The sequence below is a fragment of the Chelonoidis abingdonii genome, chromosome 13 (genome assembly GCF_003597395.2).
Source record: "Chelonoidis abingdonii isolate Lonesome George chromosome 13, CheloAbing_2.0, whole genome shotgun sequence".
Taxonomy (NCBI): Eukaryota; Metazoa; Chordata; order Testudines; family Testudinidae; genus Chelonoidis; species Chelonoidis abingdonii.
This window is the reverse complement of record NC_133781.1, coordinates 11,140,330-11,155,628: the sequence shown is the minus strand read 5'-3', so window position 1 is coordinate 11,155,628 and position 15,299 is coordinate 11,140,330.

The window sequence follows — 15,299 nt, the reverse complement described above, 5'->3', positions numbered from 1 at the left end:
CTCTCAGTCACTCTTAAATGTAAAAAGGCTTCAGACCAGATAAGCAGCTTCTCCGACGGACTCCCTCTCCCCCCGCCCCCGCCGTGCTGTTTGTCTCCTCAAGCAAACAGCTGTGAACATTCCAAAGCCTCGGCTCACTCGCTGGCTGCAGCAAAGAGCAGCTGTGTTTGTTTTTTAGCTAAGTAGCTCCAGGGAGTACCTTCTGGTTTGTTGTATACAGGAATTGTGGGATACCTCCTAATACCCTGGAGGCCAATAACAGCGCTGGTGAGTGTCCACACCTGATGAGCAGCGCTGCATCATCAGCGCTGGATTCACTACACCCGTAGCAGACCAGGTGTACAGCCAGCGCTGCAGGAAGGGAGTTGCAGCTCTGGCTGAGCTCTGTAAGTGTGGACACCTGGTAAGTTGCAGCACTGTAACCCGCTCACCAGCGCTGGAACTTGCAAGTGTAGCCAAGCCCTGAGGCTTTATCTTGCAGTGCTCAGGGGGGTGTTTTTTTACACCCCTGAGTGCGAAACTTGCAGTGCTGTAAAGTGCTAGTGTAGCCACACCCTAAGTGTTTTCCCCAGACCTGAGGAAGAGTTCTGTGTAGCTTGAAAACCTCTCTCTCACCAACAGAAGTTGGGCCAGTAAAACATATTACCTTACCTACCTTGTCTCTCTGTTTAAATGGTTGATTTATTCAGCTCCTCATTTCTTCTTTTTTTTCCATTTTCCAGTTTTCTCTGATTTTGCACATATTGATCACAGCTACACACTCTGTGCACACGCATACATCTTTCACACCTCCAAACTCATATAATCATACATCTATCACACCTAGTGCACACACAGAGCTTGCCTACACAAGAAATTTACAGAAGTGTCGCTGAAGGTGTGATATTAAACCAGTTTAGTCAAGCAGGTGCAAAAGACACTTACTTCAGTTTAAATCAGGCTTATTTAAGGGTATGTCTACACTGGAAACTTCAAAGTGTGAATGTGGTCGTGGGTGAGTGCTGGGAGAGATGTCTCCCAGCACTCCTGGTAATCCACCTCCACGAGGGGATTAGCTCCTAGCCTTCTGAGCCTGTCTACACTAGCGCTTTAAAGCACTCAGACTTGCTGTGCTCAAGGGGGTGATTTTTCACCCTCCTGAGCCAGCAAGTTAGAGCGCTATAAAATGTAAGTGTAGACAAGCCCTCAGTTTAACTGAATTAGGTATCAATTTAGGCTAAGTGTCTGCATAGGGATTTGCACCCATTTAACTAAACTAGATTAAAAACCAATTTAATTTAAACCAGTGCAGCTTTTGCATGTAGACTAGGGCTTGTTCTACACTACAGAGTTAGGTTAGGTCAACATAAAGCAGCTTATGTCGACCTAACTATGTCAGAGTCTACACTACAGCCTTACTCCTTCCAGTGTAAGGCCTGGTCTACACTGGGGGTTGGTTGATCTAAGGTTACGTCTACACTTGGAGGTGGGGTTGAACTAAGGCTAGGTCTACACTGGAGGTGGGGCTTGACCTAAGATATGCAACTTCAGCTACACGAATAGTGTAGCTGAAGTCGGCGTATTTTAGGTCGATTTACCTGGCCGTGAGGACGATGGTGAGTCAACCACTGCCGCTTCCCTGTTGACTCCACTTCCTCCTCTCATCACGGTGGAGTTCCGGAGTTGACAGCAGAGCAATCAGAGATCGATTTTATCATGTCTACACTAGACACGATAAATCAATCACTGTAGACGTACCCTGAGTTATGCAACTTCAGTTACGTGAATAACATAGCTGAAATCAACGTACTCAGATCAACTTACCGTGTTGTCTTCACTGCAGAGAGTCGATTGCTGCCGCTCCCCTGTCGACTCTGCCTGTGCCTCTCACAGCGTTGGAGTACAGGAGTAGACAGGAGAGCGCACAGGGGTCGATTTATCGCATCTAGACTAGACTAGAGCAGGGGGGTTTGGATGGGCCGGGGGTTCTGGGGGGCCTGTCAGAGGCTGGTGGTGTGGATAGGGGTTGGAGCACTCAGGGGACAGGGAACAGGGGGGGTTGGATAGGGNGGGGGTCTCAGGAGGGGGCAGTCAGGGACAAGGAGAAGGGAGGCTTAGATAGGGGGTGGGGTCCGGGGGGACAGTTAGGGACAGAGGTCCCAGAGGGGGCGATCAAGGGACAAAGAGCAGGGGGGTTGGATGAGTTGGGGGTTCTGTGAGAGGCAGTCAGGGGCTGGGAAGTGGGAGGGAGTGGGTAGGGGCGGGGCTACCCCCTCATGGAGTGTCCTCTTTTTTGAAAGTTCAAATATTGTAACCCTACTACTACACTGACATAACTCCACCTCCACGAGAGGCATAAGGCTTATGTCAGTATTGTTAGGGCAGTGGTTCTCAATGTGGGCTTCAGGTTGAGAACCACAGTGTCCCCACCAACCTTCCCTACACACCCCTTATGCCCAATGCCCTGGGCAGCCCATAGACCCCTTCCACAGGGTGGGGCTAGGAGCAGACCCCAGATGTGGAGCTGTGGGGCAGCCCCTACCTCCCTAACCCCACCACGCAGCAGCCCTGACCCCAGACCCTGCCAGGTGGAGCCAGACAGCAGGGCAGCACAGCCCTGAGCCCGGACCCTGGGGCATGGGGCCGAGTCGCAGGGCAGCCCCAAGCCCAGACCTTGCCACGTAGGGCAGAGCAGCCCAGCAGCCCCAACCCGACTCCGACATGTGGGGCAGGGCAGCCAGGGCCAGTGGCCTTTAGCACACAGCTGGCCCTTAGCTGTGTGATAATTGGCCCACATGTGGCCCCTGGGCCATGGGTTGAGTACCACTGCTCTAAGCCCTAGTTAAGCAAGTACTTATGCACTTTCCTAACTTTGAGCACAGAAATAACCCTAGGGCTGACATGCTTGGAGTTAGGCACTTTCTTAATACCTTGCTGGAGTGGGGAGTCTGATCGTGGATTGGGGTAGCAGGGATTGTGCCTAGATTCTCAGTCTTGCTCCACTTCCATCACAGGGCCTGGTCAACTTAAAAATCACTTGAACGTGCATCTCACCTGCTCTTTTTACAAGCATTATCAAAGGCCTTGATGCTGCAAGCACTGGCACTCTTGTGTAACTAGCTCCGTAAGTCAATGTCCCACTGACTCAAGGATTGCTGGGAGACCAATGGAATTTGTCTCCTCCCCAGCTGGAAGAGCATAGCTCCCTGGAAGCTCAGTTCTGCCACTGCTCGTCTGCTTCCAGGTGACAGCTTGTGCCCCATTTTACAGAGGGGGAATCAGAGACCCCCAGAAGGGAAAGGGCTTGCCTGGAGTCACCCAGTGGCTTGTTGAGAACAAATAACCACCCCCAAGAATCCTGGCCCTGCCAGAGCCACTGCCTGGTGCAGTCAGAATGTTATACTCAGCTGTAGCCCTGCTCCAGTGTCACACTGTGTGAAGTGTCTCACAAGTGTTAGTGCCTACCTCAGGGAAGACTGTCAGAAAACAGGGCAGACACCCCAAGCTGGTAGTATGTTCTCTAATTAGATTTCACCAAGCCAGTAACAAATGTGAACTCCTGGATCACTGTACCAGTCTTACCACAGTTATAGACAGTCCCCTTAGACCAATGGTTCTCAACCTATTTATCATTGTGGGCCACGTAGGCGGCCCACAACGTGTTATCTGGGCCACAGGTCGAGAACTGGCTCTGAACTCCCATTGGTAGGGAACCATGGCAGCTCAAGGGGGTGGTGCCTGCAGGCAAAAGCAGTGCGCAGAGCCTCCTGGACCTGCTGGCCGCTTCTGGGGCGCAGTGTGAAGTCAGAACAAGCAGGGAGCCTGCCTTACCCCTCCCTCCTGCTGTGCCGCTGACCAGGAGCTGCCCAAAGTAAGCCTGCACCCCAAGCCTGACCCCCCGCAATCCAGGAGCCCCCTCCTACATCCCAAGGCCCTTATCCTTGGCCCCACCCCAGAGCCTGCACCCCCAACCAGAGGCTGCACCCTCACTACACCGCAACCCCCTGCTCCAGCCCTGATCCCCCTCCCACCCTCCAAACCTCTCGATCCCAGTCCAGATCACCCTTCTGCACCCTAAAACCCTCATCCCCAGACCCACTCCAGAGCCTGCACCTGGAGCCCTCACCCCACCCCAGCACTCCAACCCCCTTCCCCAGCCCAGATCCCCATCCTGAACCCTGAACCCCTAATTTCTGGCCCCACCCCAGAACCCACACCTCCCGCCCAGAGCTTGTATCCTCTACCACACTCCAACCCCCTGCTTCAGCCCAGAGCCCCCTCTCATACTCTGAACCCCTCATCTCCACCCCCCATCCCTGAGCCCCATCCTGCACCCCAACCCCCTGAGCCAACCCGGTGAAAATGAGTAAGTGAGTGAGGGTGGGGAGAGCAAGCAACAGAGGGAGGGGGGATAGAGTGAGTGGGGGTGGGGCCCAAGAGAAGGAGTGGGGCATGGGTGGGCCTTGGAAGAGGGGTGGGGCATGGGTGTTCGATTTTGTGCAAGTAGGAAGTTGCCACACCAGGCAGCAGAGCAGTGCTACGTGCCACACCAGGCAGCAGAGCAGCCCGGAACCCGGACAGGCAGCCAGGATCCCAGACCCCACTGTGCAGGGCAAGGTGGTCTTTAGCCCCCAGCTGTGTGCTAACTGGGCTGCATGTGGCCCATGGGCCAGGGGTTGAGAACCACTGAGTTACTTACATCTGTTGTTGGTTGTCTTGTCAATTTGGAACTGTGAAATTTACAAGAAAGCCGGCTTCCCAGCCGGGCTGCTGCTGAGGCTCCACTCCAAGCCCCATTTATAGTATGGGCCAAAGACTCTGACTTTTACAATAGCATTACATTGACTGTAGTGTTGTATACCATTCTTGGAGATTACTGTCTCGACCAAGGACTCAAATTCTGCTGTCTGGGATTAATGTTCTCTTTGACAGACATATTAAAACCCTCTCTCACGGACTGATTTAAGCTCATCAAATAATTACCTTTATATAGCAGCGTTCTTCAGTAGATCTCCATGCACGTCACCAACTTTACCATATTTAGCATCCCAGTACCCCTGTGAGGTAGGCAAGTGCTATTATCCCCATTTTACAGATGGGAACCTAGGCACAGAAAGGCTAAGTGACTTGCCCAAGGTCACACAGCAAGTGTGCGGCTAGCCCTAGGCTAGTGACCTAAATAGACCAATCTTCTTCTACAAAGCTGATTGTGGGAATTTGTAGAATGAGACTAGGCTTGATCACATGACACCTTACTTAGTAATTAGAGGGAAAAGAAATTCATGTAATGAAGTTTCTTTGGAGAGATTGTGAAAGGCTAAGTGTCATTTTTAATACTGTCCTTTTGTTGTCCTTGCTGCCTTGTCAATTGCTTCTAGTCTCTCTCCTCAACTGGTTAGAAGTGTGTGGCATGTCTCCTGCTGCCAAACAGGAGACCAGAAATCTATAGACACTATGTGCTGTTCTCTATTCCAGAGCTTCTTTAAAATAAAAACAGGCTTCAGGATTTTATTTATGTTATTCACAGCTGAAACCAAGGTTGGTTTTTAGGCAGGAGCTATACGTGCAGCCCCAGTCCAGAGAGACAGTCCTGATCAAGAGTCAGGTGCTGTCTGGCTAGATTATCCAGGGTTTTACTAGGTTTCCTGTGCTTGAGTAAAATTTATTAGACAACTGTAAAACTTCTAAGACCTAGGGCACATCAGTACACATCAGCAGAAAAGGACACTACCTATATTGTTAGATAAAGGCCATCCCAGACCCCCACATCCCAGCTCTGATTGAAAAATCTCGTATCTTAAAGCAGACCCGCCTCCCCACTTAAATCTGATCCAATGGATTCCCATTTGTCAACATGCTGCCCTTCTGAGCAAAATCTCATGCAGGACAAACATCCATGGCAAACTCCAGAGCAGTGTTGCCATTTTCATGATATTAGAGAGAACCTGGTGTTTTTCTTAATGCCCCGGCTCCTGGAGTCATGGGATTAAGTGAGACTCTCAGCTTTCATTTTTTTAAAAAAAGTAAGATAATAGCCCTCAAGGTTTCTGAGAAAAACCTGAGAATGTGAAGTGAGTGCATCTGAAAAGCTCAGAAGCCAGAAGGCAAATAAAATAGCCCAACATTTATTTAAAAAGAATCTCAGGAGTTTTAAGCCAATCACATGATTTTGGATCTGATTGAGGATTTTTAAATGCTTGAGGTTGGCAATAGAGCTAGGTAAAGTTTTTCAGACAAAACTTCCTTTTGGGGGGGAGACGACGCAGATTCTGCAACACTGAAATATTTTGCAAATTTGTGTCAGTTTTGCTTAAATTTCGTGATGAAAAAATAAAAATCTGAAAAAGACAGAAGGTTTCATTTTGTTGTTTTTGAAATGAAACATTTTGGTTTTTATTCCAAAGGGCTTTTCATTTCAACATTTTACAATTTTATTTTTAAAACTTTTTAAAAAAACCCTCTAAAATCTAAATGTAGGTACTACAAGTACTCCATGTAGGTACTTATAGACTGCAATCAAGTCACTATTTAAACTTTGTTATGCTAAATATATTTGAGCTTCTTGAATCTATCATGGCAAGGCAGATTTTCTAACCCTTTAACCATTCTCATGGCTCTTTTCTGAACCCTCTCCAACTTATCAACATCCTTCATGAATTGTGGACACCAGAACTGGACACAGTACACAAGCAGCGGTTGCACTGGTGCCAAATACAGAGGTAAAATAACCTCGCTACTCCTACTTAAGATTCCTCTATTCATGCATCCAAGGATTGCAGTAGCCCTTTTGGCCACAACATCACACTGGGACTTTATGGTCAGCTGATTATCCACCATGACCCCAAACCTTTTTCACAGTGTCTCCCCCAGCACGGCCATCATGAAGAAAATGCACTGTCTGCAAATTTGTAATTCCTCAAGGAGTCTCTGAGAATAATACCACAAAATAGGCTTACTTCACAGCAACAGTCAAGCAACTAACGTTTGCACAGACAGCAAAGATGCTTCCTGTCTGCTGTACCATGCAGTGGCCTTTGCAGTCTTTTGGGGCTTTGTGTTTAGTAAGCAGGGTGTGGAAAAGCTTCTGAACTATCCTGGTGTGCCCCACTTGTATATTAATGTGTCTGGAGGTCCTCAAAGCCAGCTCCCTGCACGATGGTGGGCCTAGCGAAGACTCAAGGCAACACAGTGACGTAAAAAAAAAAAAAGTGAAGGTAATGTATTTGTCCTTGAGTCCCAGCGTGCCTAGTACAAAATCACTGCACTTGCGACAATTGCTATTTTCTTTTAAAAGTTTCCATCTTTACCAAGAGAACCTCAGTTTAAGAGAGACTATGGCATTGTTGCTTTGGTTTTAGCCAAGCAGGCAGGGCCGTAGCAACAAAGAACGTGGCCCCCTCCGAACATATGTCTGGGGCCCCTTACAATGCAGAAACTGGAATGTGGTATTTATTTTATACAATATACAGGGTTCATATTATGTATACATAGGCCTACAGCGTACATGTATTCCGTATTTATGCAAAGCGCTTCTTTCGAGCCTTGTTCTCTGCAAATTGGTTAATCAATGCGTCATAGTCCGGAGATCTGGCAATCTTGTTTTCGATTGAGATAACTGCAAGCGCAGAAAGCCTGTCATCTGTCATGGTTGAGCACAGGATATTCTTGATCAGTTTCATTCTGCTGAAGCTCCTTTCAGCACCAGCGACAGTAACTGGTGTGGTCAGAAGAATTCTGATGCAAATGCAAAGATTCGGATATATCTCCTGAAGGCTGTTCTTGTATATGTATGTTAAAAATTCTTTGCCGTGACAAGTCCTCTCTCTTTCTCGATGACATAAATAAAACGATTCAATTCCATTATGAGTTCGTTGGCATCAATGTCTCCCATTTTTCTTTCAAAATTTTTGCTGTGATTCTCCAGTTCATTTTCTCTGTGACACTGCTTCAGGCTGTTAGCGTTGTACAGAAATCCAAACAACTTATACCACTCCATGAGTTGGTCAAATCGCGACGAAACAGAAGATATGGCCTGATCAGTGAGAACAAGAAAGAACTGCATTTGAATTTTTCTTCGGCAGAGAAAGACGACTCGAATCATCAGCACATTCGTAATCAAACATTCTCTTCTTACGTCGCACCCTGGTTTCTGGAAAACACCTCCTCAATACCCATATGCTCTGCTATTTCACGTGCATTTGTGACCACAGTTATATCCTGTATTTCAATAGTCTTCCAAAAACTTCATTGTAGCACCGACTTCTGCCTGCAGTACGTCAATTGACACATCTGGTGACTGAATTAATTTGCTGGTTTTATTGACGTGAAATAGAACAACTGGCTTCACCTTCGACCTCACTTGAAGCACTTCTGGATACTTCTGGATACGATTCGTCACTGCTAGCGCTGTCTGTTTCAGGTGCCTGTACCTGTACGTTGGATTACAGCGCAAAATACGTTGACAACTTTGGAATTTTCTCAAGTTCCTTCTCGGCATCTTTTGCTACCTTTTGTTTACTAGCTCCGCTCTTATACATTCTCTTAGACATCACAAAGCACGCTTCTGCGTTGGAAACGATAAAAAACTAAACAACTAAATTAATAACATTTATCCGCCGACCGCCATTATGAACGCAATACACATTCTTTGAATGGGTCCAGCTAAAATTCAAAACTGACCGGCAGACAACTGATGTAGCCAATAGCATTATGATGTATCATAATGACTTCACGGTTTTGTTAGTAAAATCGACATGGATTGTGCAATAGCGTCAATAAATGTCACTTACCTAGTTATACCTTACATTTTTTTTCCCACTTTTAGGGCCCCCTTCCTTGTGGGGCCCCCTCCGGTCGGAGGGTACGGAGGGCACTCGCTATGCCTCTGCAAGCAGGTGTGTAATACTGAGGCTAATGTATTACAGATTGCCTAAATAGGATGAAAGACAGGTAAGGAGCCAAGAGGGGAAAAACTGGAACTGACTAGGGACAAAGATGGAGTAGTGAGGGTGGGAGGCACCACCTCTGGCCAAGGCCACAGGCATTAGCTAAAGAACTAACAAACTCATAGCTGACAGCCAAAGCAGCTCACTTGTGCAGTAGTTTTGTTCAAAACTGGTATTAGTCTTATAAGAATGTATTTTGTGTTTAGACGCTATGAAATGCTTGTCAATTGCTGCATGCATTAATCTCACTTGTAATGTCTGTATCTCATGCTATAAGATGGTATGTACGTTTTGCTTTATAACTTTAAAAATGCTCTGAGCTTGTGAACCCAGGCAAGGGAATTGCCTCCCTTGCCCATTCAGGAAGGCTATAAAGATTACACAAGCCACTAAAAAATGTCACAATACAAAGGATTAGTGCAAGGCCCTATCACACCTTGCAAATGCTACATGCAAGGGAGCTCTTGCCTGGGACTGGAAGGCCAAATGTAAAAGGAAGCAGGATCACAAGAAAATGTTTCATCTCTCTGGTATTTGAACTGCCAGGGCCAGAGACTCTAAAGTGACGTGAGAGATTCCCCCAGGGTTATCCCTGGGTTTGTCCTGAATGAGGTTTTGAATTCACTGATCACTACAACACTGTCACTCTTAGAATTTACAAATCATGTGTTACATGGTTGCTTGGACCTATAAATAACTCATTTCTTTTTCCTAGAAAATAAACCTGGAGTTAGTTTATTTGGCTACAGGCATCATCTTTGGTGTGAGATCTGGGATACCAATTGATCTGGGGTAAGAGGATAACCAATGAAAGTTTGCCAAAAAAAGTGAGGAATTTCGTGACATTCATCATCAAAATGCCACACACACACACACACCAAAAAAACCCCAATGTTTCTTGTCCCTCAATAGATACCAAATGTAGCCAGCTCAGTAAAATGGTTTGTCCGATTGCCAACTCTACAAATTCAGCCTGGAATCATTCTGCTTCTGCAGGCCAAATTCTGCCCTCTGCTACTCCTATACAAGCCATTGTCTTCCAGTTATCCCCCTGTGTTACATCTTTCCAACACCAATTCTTTCCAGGAGGTACAACAGAGCAGAATCTAGCCTCCAGCTGGAACTTAATTAATAATTAATGGATGAGAAAGTTGGCTGCACTGGTAGTCAAGTGGCAAAGGCTGATTTCTGCTACTGGCATAAACAGACCTCACCCAGTACATGTACAAAAATTTGGTGAGAAGGTGCCACTTTTACATATTCAATTTTTAGAATAGAAAAAGACTGAGCCTTGTTATCTATGGCCCTGCAAAATGGTCATAAAATGCTACCAAATCAGGCTGCTACCACCTGGCCCCCACCTCTCACAGGTGTCAAAGACAACAGAGGGTGAAAGACAGCAGAGCATTAGACTCCAGTCATTTCACTACATCCAGGGGCCATCTGACCTTAAATTCCAAACACAAAAGCCATAAACAGAAATGCTTAATTAGTGAGATGATGTTATGGAACTATCTCCTGCCCACCCCATCCCCTTAAATAGGAGGGAACGTCAACCTTCTATATTCCACTTGCTTGAATGGCACTAGTAGCCCTGCCAAATATTTTGCTCCAGTTTCGTAGCTACTTACTTATGTGGTTGCAGTGTTGTAGGGATTAGAGAGAGAGAGACAAGGTGGGTGAGGTAATCTCTTTGATTGGACTAACTTTTGTTGGTGGAAGAAATTTCATCTTACACAGTGCTCTTCAGGTCTTGGAAACTCGGCCGGCTCTAGCCTTTTTTGCTGCCCCAAGCAAAAAAAAAAAAGGCAGCTGCAGGGAGTGCGTGGAGGGAAGTCAAGGTGGCTCGCAGGTGGGTGAAGGGTGGTTCTGCAGCCCGCTCGCAGTCGAGCGAGAGGGGCTCTGGCCTTCGGGTGCTTCTCCCGGCCAGGCAAGCGGAGCCCCCAGGGGCTGCAGGAGGTGCTGGCTCAGCCGCTCCTTTAAAGGCCGGGCTGGGCTCAGAGCGGCGCAGGAGGTGGAGTCCAGTACAGGTGGCGGGGAGTGGCACATCCCAGGGAGCCTGGCTGCATGGTGAGCAGCAGAGATTGCTAGTTCCTGACCCCTGGGCCGGGGTCCATGCCCCGGCTGGGCTGGGACTGGCGGAGTGCGGGGAACTGGCCGGGCGCTCCGGAGCTGCGGACTGGGCTGCCAAAGGAAAAAAAAAAAAAAAAAAACCACGGCAGGGCGGCCGGAATGTGCTGCCCCAAGATTGGCCGGAATGCTGCCTCTTACAATGTGCCACCCCAGGCACGTGCTTTCTCTTTGGGTGCCTGGAGTCGGCCCTGCTGAGAAACGTACTCAGCATCACAGCTGGATACGTAGTGGAACAGATTAACTACTTACGCTAAAACAACCTGTTCCACCTTGTATATCACTGTGACCCTCTGAGTATTTTTCCCAGACTTGAGATGAGTTTTGAGTAAGTGCAAAAGCATTTTTCTTTCACCAACAAGTTAGTCCAATAAAAGATTACCTCACCTGCCTTGTCTCTCTCATTCCCGGTCTAGCCGTATGTGTATATGTGAGTTTTTATTTTGCATGAGTGATTGTTTCTCCAGAAATCTGGGTTCCTTGCCAAAGTTCACATTCAAGTGGATTGCTTCATGGCCTCAGATGTCTTTGCAGCTCTGGAATTTTAATCATCTCACTATATGTGTATTACCCCTCCTCCCCCACAACCATCTGTTTTCCTGCACTGACAGGAGTGACTTTCAGCTTTAGATAAATATGACTTTCCTCTCACTGTGGACAGAAGAGTGGTTCACAGAGAGCCAAATGCTGTGGTTCTTACTCAGGCAAAAGTCATATTCATTTCAAAGAGGCCTGAGTGAATCCAGAGAACCAGATTGTGCCTTAGTCTTTGTCAAGGCTGAATCCCCACTCTGGCACTTCGAGTACAGAAGGTGGGGGCCTGGAAGGATTCTAAAAATTAATACTGGCCACTCCAGGCTTGTATTAAACTCCCAAGGTTACAGCTTTTCTCTGACCTTGGCTTGGTAAACGCTGCCAACACCTAAACGCAAAAAAGAAAAAAACCCTTTGACCCAGAAAGGAGCACTTGGAAATTCCTCTCTGTGGGGTATTCTCAAGCCCTTTCACACACACCCTCCGGGAAAGAGCTGAGAAGAAAACAAAGGAAATTAGCTGTTGCCACCAGCTAATCAAACGCATAGGCACAAACCTCCTAGGACACAACAATCCAAATCCTGTTCTTTAAAAAAGGTATATTTTATTAAAAACAAAAAGAAAGAAAATACATCTGGATTTTAGGCTTTTGCTATATTTTAAGAGTAATTCTAAAAATTACAAAATGGCTTTCTTGGGGATTCATCTTAAAGGTTACAAGCAAACAAAAGCATCTCGGGTTAGCACAGAGGAGTCCACAAGCCTTAAGAATAAACAGAAATAAACCTAATCCCGTCTTTCTCTAATAGCTGAGGCCTCGTCCACATGGACAGTTATACCAATTTAATTTGATGGGTTTAGAAACTAATTTAGTTACATCACTGTGATGCATTGTGTAGGCATTTGGCTTCAGTAGGTGAAGCTTGTCCACACACAAATCAGCACCAGAGAGAAGATCTTCAGCAACTACTCAGCAAAGGCAGGTCTACACTACCACTGAAGTCCATCTAACTTACATTGCTCCGGGGAGTGAGAAGGACATCCCTCTGAGCAACGCAACTTCACCACTGCCCTGTCAGCATAGAGAGTCTTCACCAGATGCTCTACAGCAGTGCAGCTGCAGTGACACAGCTGCACTGACATACACATCTAGTGTAGACCTGCCCTGAGATACCTGGTTTAAATCCAGCATCCATATAAGCCCAGCACTCATTTACACACCAAAATAAAGTGACCTGCGCCGAGTGCTGAACACTTATGGAAAATATGGCTCCAAAGGAGATGCTTCCAAAGGTGCTGAGTTCTTGAAATCTGGTCCCAGGAGAGTATCAATTTCAAAAGGTGCTGAGCATCTGCAGTTTCCACTGAACTCAGATGAAGTTGTGGGCGCACAGCACTTCTGAAAATGAGGTGATTATTAGATAGATAATTTGGTTTTTAGGAACTTAGTAGTATGCAACTGAGGGGTGTTTTTTTTTTAAACCACACAAGAAATGTGACATGAGTAAATCATTTCAGATCTATCCTCTCACTGTGAGTCACCAAACCACAGCCTCTCATTTCTCTCAAAGACAAGTGTATTGCATTTTCACATAGTTAAAATGCAGTTATCTTGTGTGATCACAACATGTGTCAAGAATTGTATTTTTCTTTAAAAAAAGAATGTCCTCATTGGCCTTCAGTGGGATTTGTAGGACTTGTGCTCCTAAATCCTTTGGACATATTTCAAAATTCTCATCTGGGCCTTTTTTTTAAAGCCACTAAATAAATAATTTGAGTAGAAACTATTGCTCATTGAGATATATTTAATCACAATCTGTTACTATGAGAGACTCTTCCCTGTCTGATGCTATTTTGAGACCACAAGTCAAATCTTACCATCAATAAGCTCTACTCCGGTTAGAGTAGAAAATAGAAAAAAATTAGTTGAATCAAAGTCTTCTTATAGCTTCTATAAACTACAACAGGCTCAAAGCAATGGAGTCTGGATCCTGTTCTGGGAATTAGATTATCTGATTGCAGTATCCAGTGTTGAAAGAAAGATGTGCTCAAAGTGCATCAAACTGGCAAATGGGCTGGTCACGTGAAGTTGAGAACAGCGTACATTGTATTAAGGGCATAAAACTAGAGAAAGAAAAATAAATCAGCATTTGGAGTCACATACATCCACAGATTTATAGCCACATAAAAGGTTTATACTTCAGCATAGAAAGAAATGAGAATATTAACAGAATAGATCATTTAAAACATGAGATTATTATATTGTGTATGTGGCTTCATATGGAACCAGACCACTGCAAAAAGCCATGGCATAAACTGTGTTTAGGTTTTATGATAACTGGAATCATATGAGCAGGGATAGGAGGTATCATTTGGCTTAGATTCCCGACCGTAAGTATCAGGAATATATATGCTAACCCACACCGTATTTATGGCCTGATCTAAAGCCCAGTAAAGTCCATAAAAAGACTCCAACTGAATTCATTGGCAGCTGGATCAGGCCCTTAGAGATCTGTCATTAGAATCACAAAGGGCATGGAGAGCCAGAGGCCCCAACTTTCCAGAGTGCATGGCACAATACCATTGGATTGCATGTTAGGGGCCCTCTTCACATTAACTATTTCCTGTGAAGCTATGGTAGTGAAGTCACAATTGAGCCTGCCACTAGCTTTCCCTTGCAACCCCCGCCCTTTGTCAAAGGAGTAAGGTTCCAAGTGCCTTGTCTCCGGGGGTCAGGGCCAGCTCTAGGTTTTTTGCCACCCCAAGGAAAAAAAAATTTGCCGTGTCCCCCCCGCTTTTTTTTTTTGCACTTTGCAATGTTTTGTTTTGCTTTCGATTGTTTAAAATTTAAAAAAAAATGAAAACAGAGAATTTGTAGTTAGTGAAATAAAACAATTGCCTACTAGTGACTCATTTACTCACTAGGCCAGTCAAGGAATGAGCTGGGCAGTGTCTGCCTGGCCTTGGCATAGGCAGGACGTCTGCGCCAACCCCAGGGATCATGTGGTCCATACGGGTCGGACCAAGTCATGCTGCTGGCGGGCTACCCAGCCTGGCTGTCGCTGCTGAGTAGTCAGAGGGGCCTGGAGTTGCATGGGAGACACCTAACAGTTCTGCCTCCTGTCTCTCCTTCCCCGTAAAGCATGCCAGGGGTTTGGCGCTGCCCTCTGGAGCTGGGTGTCGCAGTCCCATGCTGGCAGGAGCAAGCAGCGGGCGCGTCGAGGTGGGGGCTGCCCAGTCCCTCCAGCCAGGGCACAATCACCTCCACTCCCCTGGTGCCAATCCCAGACTGAAATGGCTGTAGCAGCCCTGCCCATGGTCCCACATCTTGCTATGCAGCCATGGCTGGCTCTAGCTTTTTTACCGCCCCAAGCACGACAGTCAGGCAGCCTTCGGCGGCTTGCCTGTGAGAGGTCCACTGGTCCCCCAGCTTCAGTGTACCCGCCACCAAATTGCCGCCGAATCCGCAGGACTAGCGGACCTCCTGCAGGCAAGCTGCTGAAGGTGGCCTGACTGCCGCCCGTGCAGGGACCGGCAGGGCACCCCCCACGGCTTGCCACCCCAGGAAAGCACTTGGAGGACTGGTGCCTGGAGCTGCTGCTGTATGCAGCGCGGGGAGGGGAGGAGGCTCTGAGAGCTGGGCTGCGGCTCCCACACTGGCCTAGGGCCCCCGTGGCTGGAGGGGCAATGGACCCTGGGAAGCCTGATTTG